Source organism: Balaenoptera musculus, chromosome 14 (genome assembly GCF_009873245.2).
Source record: "Balaenoptera musculus isolate JJ_BM4_2016_0621 chromosome 14, mBalMus1.pri.v3, whole genome shotgun sequence".
Taxonomy (NCBI): domain Eukaryota; kingdom Metazoa; phylum Chordata; class Mammalia; order Artiodactyla; family Balaenopteridae; genus Balaenoptera; species Balaenoptera musculus.
Genome location: NC_045798.1, coordinates 77,910,483 through 77,918,679, shown reverse-complemented (window position 1 = coordinate 77,918,679; position 8,197 = coordinate 77,910,483).

The window sequence follows — 8,197 nt, the reverse complement described above, 5'->3', positions numbered from 1 at the left end:
CAATTAGTTTTATCATCCAATTAGTTTTATTATATAATAAAGTTAAACATTGATAAAAGACAAATAATAATAGTACCAACTTTATAGAATTGATTTACAGGTTGAATGAAATCATGTGTGTACATAATGTACTCCACACTGTGCCTAGTGCCCAAGAGCTCTCAACAAAAAGTGGTTTTCTTAGTCCAGGGGAGATCAGGTTCTGTCTAATCTAACTAACCACCATTGGCTGGAATGGGTCAGTAATGGAAAGAGGTGAAAGTGTTAAGCCATCTATGCTTCCTTTGTGGGAGTAGAAAAAGGGGGAAGCCCCCAATTTCTCCTAACATTATTAATTTTTTTTAATTTGCCAAAAATGTTGGATACATGTATATCTATAACTGATTCACTTTGCTGTACACCTGAAACTAACACAACATTGTAAATCAACTGTACTCCAATAAATTTTGTTTTAAAAATTTTTTTAAATAAAATTCGCCAAAAATGGTAAAAATAGAATTGCCCTGTTTTAATTTGCATTTCTCTGATTAGTTATAAATTAGTCATCTGTTCAGTCATTGGCATTTATATTTTTTTCTGTTAAATGCATCTTTGTATCCATTGCACTTTTTAAGTATGAATTGTTTATATTTTCTTATTAATTTATAGATGCTCATTGGACGCTGTATATACATATTAACTCCATCTATTGTTTTTCCATTTCTGTTATTTGACCTTTAAATTTGATTGTTATTTCATTCAAAGTATAGTCATTTTTATTTCTTATTAAATCTTTTTTCTTTATGACTTCTAGGAAAACTTTTTCTTTTTTTTTTTCAACTTTTATTTGGAACTAATTTCAAACTTGCAGAAGGTTGCAAGAACGTTATAATACAGAGAATAACTACATAGTCTTTATTCAAATTTACTAATCACTAACATTTTGTCTAATTTGCTTTATAATTCCATCTCTACCCCACCCCTGCGTCTCTCTCTCTCTCTCTCGTATATACATATACATATATCATATATTCAGAAGTATTGGTAAATAGCTGCATACATCATGGCCCATTACCCCTAAATATTTTGTCATATATTTCCTAAGAAAAACGACATTCTCTTACATAACCAGAGTACAGTTATTGAAATCTGCAACTTTAACATTGATACAATCGTTAATCTACAGTTCACACTCCAAACTCACTAATTGCCCCCAAAATATCCTTTATAGCAATTTTTCCCAGTTCAGGATCCAATCCAGGAATACATGCTGCATTTAGCAGTCATATCTCTTTTGTCTTCTTATCTGGAACAGTTCCTCTGCCCTTCTTTGACTTTCATGGAATTGACATTTTGAAGAGCACAGGAGAATTATTTTGTAAAGTGTCCCTCAGTTTAATTTGTGGTTGTTGAAGTTTCCTCCTGATTAGATTCAAGTTATGCATTTTTACAAGGAACAATACCTAAGCAATATCATGCCCTTCTCAGGGCATCATATCAAAAGCACATGAAGTCCATTTGTCCTATTACTAGTGATTTTAACTTTGATCATTTGTTTGGGTGGTATTCTCTAGATTTCTTCATTGTAAAGTCACTATTGTCCTTTTTTTTTTTTTTTTTTTTTAATGGCTGTGTTGGGTCTTCATTTCTGTGCAAGGGCTTTCTCTACTTGCTGCAAGTGGGGGCCACTCTTCATCACGGTGCGCGGGCCTCTCACTATCGCGGCCTCTCTTGTTGCGGAGCACAGGCTCCAGACACGCAGGCTCAGTAATTGTGGCTCACGGGCCCAGCTGCTCCGCGGCATGTGGGGTCTTCCCAGACCATGGCTCGAACCCGTGTCCCCTGCATTGGCAGGCAGATTCTCAACCACTGCGCCACCAGGGAAGCCCAGACAAACTGTATTTTTAATTCTACTTAATTTACTAACAACCTATGGCTAGTAGCCATCATAATGGACAACATGGTTTCAGAATCTTAAAAAAAAAAACAAAACTCGTGAACTGAAATCTGAGCTTTAAAGGGTAAGCAAACTCAAAAAAAGGGAAATCGGATCCCTACTCGCACATTAACCTTTGGAACTCTGAAAGGCTGCTAGATCAATTATAGCTCAGTAGCACCTCCTGGCCCTCAGAAAAGGAAAATGCAAATCACTTGAGAATAAATGCCTCCAGTATTCCCACAGATTAATAACAACCAACTATGGTTTTACAATAAAAATCCCCAAACAGACAAAGAAATAAGCCACCACGAAAGAAGGTTGGCAGAAAAAGGAAAAAAAACAGATTTAGAGCCCAAGGTTTTCAGCTATTGGAATTATCGCATAGACAATATAAAATAGCCATGTAAATAAATAAACATGTGAAATGTTTTTAAAAAACAAAATAAAAGTTAGAGTCCCAAGAATGAACAAGTATATATGACCAGGCATATTTGAAAAGGAACCAAGCAGAAATTTTAGAGATGAAATATGCAAGTATTGAAATTAAAAACTGAATAGATGGTTAACAAATTAGACACAGCTGAAGAAAAAATTAATGAGATAAAAGATAGATATGAAGAATAGCCTAGAATGAAGTGTAAAGATGTAAGGAGATGGAACATATAAAAAAGAAGATTAATAGATGTGGAAAATAGAATAAAAGGATGTCTATTTTGAGCCCCAGGAGCAGAAAATGGATGAGAGGCAAATTGGAAGAGACAGTGGCTGGGAAATTACCAGAACCAATGAAATACTGGGTTGGCCAAAAAGTTCATTCGAGTTTTTCCATAACATCTTACGGAAAAACCCGAACGAACTCTTTGGCCAACCCAGTACGTGACTCTATAGATTCTGAAAGCACAACCTTATCAGCAGAACCAGAGCCAAACAAAATTATAAAATAGAAGGTTTTCTTCTGTGCCCTACCCATTCTTGGAGATGCCTTTCTCATTTTCAAGCATCCTCTGCCAGGCTTCCAAATGCCCATCTCCTCCACACTGTCCCCAGCCTATTCAAGCTCATTAGACACACATCCTCATCCAAACCAGCCCCTTCAAGATACCAGAGAATGATAAAGAAAGGATCAGATAAACCAGCCACTGCTTATATATTTTCAGAGCTATTGGGTTGCCTCTCCCAATTTGATAACACTTTAAAATAACTTCACATTACAGATGTGCCTTGAGGAATTATTGGAGTCCAAGGCACAGTGCCAGAAAGGGCTGGGAAAAGAAAGAAGCTCTGAGTGTCCTCAGTTAACCTCAGTTTGAGGGCCCTACCTTGCTGGATGACTAATAAGAGATATAAGTGCCTAACTCACCCACACATAAGATTAGCCCCCAGGTATGGTGGGTCCTTTGTCATGAAAGAGAACAGACTTCATATTTATTAACAAAATGAGGAGGGTGGAAATCAATGTCTGATGCTGTCTCTCGGATCACCTCCAGCCCTCTAAGTATTATATACAACCAATATCTAAGACAACCAACATACAGCATTCCTCTGGCCACGATTATTGGTGGCAGTGAATTTGTCTCTTGAACAATTACTTATTGAGCACTTGCTATGTGTCAGGCAGTGTTGTAGACATGGAGAAACAGCCCAAAGCAAAATGGACAAGAAGTCTGTCCTCGTGGCCCTTACACTGGGGTGAGAAGTAGCCAACTGTAAATAAACAAAATATTTACATACATTTCTTTACAAATATCTCTTCATACAAGAATATATATGTATACGTAGATGCATATGTGATATGTATGTATATATCACATATGTAGTATCTATATATGACTGCAATATGAACAAACGGAGGAAAAGAAAACCAGGAGGCGATTTAAGAGTCTGTTTCTATTATTCAGAGGATAGACATGGAGTTTGGATCAAGATAGTAGCAGCAGAGAAGTAGGTGAATTTGAGACATATCAGAACGTAGCGATTGGTTATGTGAGGTGAAGGTGGGAAACTTGTGGCAAATGATATGAGTCCAGTTTGGACCGCTGGGTGGATGGTGTGGTCATATACGAAGAAAGAGAACAGGAAAAGAGAAGGTGAATTCAGCGTGGGTCCTTAACTTGGTGTGTCTGTGGCACCTGTAGGTGTCCACGGGGCGGTTGGATATGCGGCTGGAACCCAGCAGGGAGACCTAGCAACTGAAGCCAGGGCACTGTATCAAAAACAAAATGGGGCCCCAGAATAAAACTCTAAGGATTTTTCACATTTAAGGGGCAGGCAGAGGGAAAGTTGCAGAGCGCTGTGTCTTCGAGGCAAGGGGAAGCAAGCACTTCAAGAACGTCCCCAGAAAAGCAGGGGCAGAAGGTCTAAGGCACTGCCTGAGTGGACGTGTCTTAAAAGCTACCACGACTAAGTTTGAGACCCTGAGCGGCACCGTTAGAGTGCGACAAACAGCGCCATCTAGTGGAAGGTAAGAGGAACAGACGAGAGAAGACCGATTTTCTTGTCTGTTGGAGTTGGAAGGAACTTTAGAAACAATATTGTACAGAGGAAACATAGGCCACAAGGGCTAAGTTTGATTTCCCCAAAATTTACGCCAGCTCTCCAGTGAGAGAGCTAGGACTAGTACGTGGCTTGTCAGATCCCAAGCCAGTAGCCTCTTTACACTGAACTGCCTCCAAAGGGTTTGCAGATGACAGAAAGCGCTCGCACCCGGACTAACCAGAACCAAGGAGTCCTGGGGTCTCTCAACCCCTTAAGACCTGCACAAGTTTTGGATCAAATCCGGGTTCCCTGCCCTGCGAAATGTCCAATGCCTTCCCAAGGCGTATATGAATTCTCAGACACCTCCGGTTCCAGAATCTTCCTCCAGTGAATTCCTATCCTCAACTCCACTTCATAGGGCTGTTCCTTTACCTCAGCCTTGGCATCAGTGCAGGCATGGAAACAAACCCTTTCCATGGGGCCAGGTTTGAGATAACAACCGAAATCAGCCTCACTCAGCAAAAATGAAAAACACCTCACCCAAGGCCAACACGGAGATGAAGAACTGGGCAATAGAAAGCTTTTTCTTGACAGTATTTTGACTATTCCATCACATTACATGGGTTTCCCTTATCTTTTCTGTCTTTGTTGACACTTTCAGAGCAGACAATTTTTTTCATACTATCTTTTATAGAAAGTGTGACCATATAGTTAATCTTCCAAACCAGACACTTTTGAAAGTGAAAAGGACACCAAAACTAATTAAAATACAGACATACATATATATATACATATATGAAATCTTTACCTGACAAACTGATTTTATTTCATTGGTGGGCTTTGCAAGATTTCTGTACAAAAACTATTTTCAAAAATAAAATGTTATTTTAAAATAACATGTGTCTGTGCACACAAGCAAAATAGGAGAAAGAAAAAACTTCCTAGAATCGATTATCTGAGCGTTAAAAAAAATAACATAAACATAAGCAGAATCATTATTGTTGTGTAGTTTAAGCATTGTCTTAATTATATTGGTCTCTAAATCGGTCACTAGTATTTCTCTGAAGATTGTAGTTTTTCAGTATGATGTATTTTTAACTCTTTCATAAAATTGCCAGAAATTATCTTCAAAGTTGCATTTGATGATTAATAAAATTTAAATTCTTGAGAAAATAGTCTCTCTCTAGGTGCTGAAGTACCTGTTAAGCTCAGAGCAAATTCTGCTACATGAGGAATAGTCTGAATTCAGACTTTATTGCAACGCTTAAATAATCCAGCTCCAGTATTGTCACAGGGACAGTCTCTGTGTCTCTATTCAGAGAACATTTATTCTACAAGCCAAAATGTGTCAAATAAGTTATCTCAGTTTATGAGTCTCTTGAATGTTTCATCAAATTTAGATTATGCAAAATTGACAGCCTCCACTTTATTCTATTTGATAAGAAATATAAATGTATCCAATTTTTAAAAAAACAAGTTCTATCAAAAGATAGTTTCCACAAGTGCAGTTACAGAATTTCAAAATTAAATCTTGTACACATTTGAGCACCTCTTGTTCTTAAACTTGTTCAGTTCCCCCTTTCTTTTTCAGGAATTAATTTAAATGTCTTCCTGTCAGCAAGTGTTGTTTTCAGTAATTACAATTAGCCAAAAGCACCAAAAGCTGAGGTTTGTGGGGAGGTCTGTTCCTTATATGCTTTGATTAGGCACTTCCCCCAATAGTGAACATAATGCAACCAAAAGGTAAAGGAGTCATTCTCCAAAACAAGGACAAAAGTTTTAGACTATTGTAGGACATGAGTTGGTTTACAACATAGTTCTTCAAAGATTCAAGTATTTCTAAAATCCAACTGATGGTGGATTTACAAAGAATTCTGTAGTTACTTTGTGTATACATTTAAAAATGTATACTTTTTACAACTGCGACTTCTGTTTTGGTAGAATAACACAGCATATTTGGACACAATTATGAATTTTATGAAGACCACAACCAATTTCAGCTCTACTGCTATTTCATTAGGGTGTTCTTAAATTTAGAAAAGAAAATTGTTTTCATCATACCATTGAGGTCACCAAAGTTTCTATTTGTTATCACTAGAAAAATAAATAAGTTTATCTTTAATGCTGAAACTTTTTAACTAAATTTATTATTGATTCATAATACTTCAGATGTTTTTCATGTGATAGATGGAAATTCCGAAAGCTTTATGAACCAGACAAAAGAAAAAGGGAACCACGACTGAAGTTACGATAAATGATTTTCTATTTGAAACAGCTCCTGACACTGATATAAAGCTGTCATCATTTAACTGTTCAGGGCATTTGTCTTCTAATGGAACTGAAACATCTACAGCTAGTGCTTCCTTGGCCTCTGTGCACACACACACACACACACACACACACACACACACAAAACCCTTGAAATTGAAAATGAGTTCATTAATTTAGAAGAATAGTCACATGATCTGAATGAAAAATGACACTTCCCAGGGTGCTGCATCAAAGTCCCTTCTCAATGTGGTGTATACATACAATGGAATATTATTCAGCCATAAAAAGAAAGAAATCCTGCCTTTTGTAACGTGGACGGACTGGAGAGCACTGTGCTGAGTGAAATAGACAGCTTCCATTCTCACGAGTCCCGCACGTACTTCCCGCCCAACAACCAGGCCTGAGGCCAGGCTGGTCTGCCCAGCATACGCTGTTCCCTCCCTTGTTTGCCTTAATAACGCCTGCTCGTCCTGGAAGACTCAGTTCAGATCCTGGAGTGTCCCTCAGACTGAGCTGGGCACCCTCCCTCTGTGCTCCAGTGCACGCTCTAATTCCCCCACCAATCCTACTATAGCTGATTGTTCATTTTCTTTCTTTTTGTTTTGTTGTGTTGTGTTGTGTTGTGTTTTTTTGACCACACTGCGCGGCATGCGGGATGTTAATTCCCCCACTAGGTGTCGAACCCATGCCCCCTGCAGTGGAAGCTCGGAGTCTTAACCACTGAACCGCCAGGGAAGTCCCTGATTGTTCATTCTCTGTATGACTGTGTGTCTTCTTAATGTTTTTCATCCCACACATTTTGGCCAGTGTCTAAGACAATAAATGTTTATCCAATGAATAAATGAACGAATGAGTCGATGAAAGTTTTCTTGATAACTTTGTGGATGACGATAGGACATGATAGTCTGGTCAGGTTGTTTCACAGTTAGGTGGGCAAACAGTTTTGCCTACTAGATAGATGCTCAACACAATTCTATTTAATGAAGAAATATTTCATTTTCGAGTCTGACATGCTTAAAATTATTGAAAAGAGAAGTGCAAATCTCATTCACTGCCTACTGTAACTCCATTCATAACTGGTGCCCGTGGTCCCACTGGGATGAATTTTATGGCAAAGAAAACCACACTCAGCAAGGTCTCACATTCGCCAGCTCAGACAGGCTGACTCTCCTGCAACTTCGCAATGATGCCTCCCCAGGGGTGGGAAAACCTGTTCTCTACCTGGAAAGCCATTGACCTAATTATCCTACTCATTCAGTTCCTGCTTTCCCCTAAGTCAACAAAGAAGAAGAATTAAGGACAAGGGAAAACAGCTCATTCCAGCTCCCTATAACCTGCCTTCAGTGTTGGATCAAACTCAGCCATCAACTCCAGGCTGTTGAGAAAGGAAAGAGCCCTGTTTATTTGGGTGCAGGACACAAAGTGCCCGACTCCCGCAGTGTCCAGAGAACTCCAATCTGTCTTTTGATTAAAAGCTTCTCCATCCATCACAGCTGGTGTCTGGTTTGGGTGCACTGACCACAGAGGAAAGGA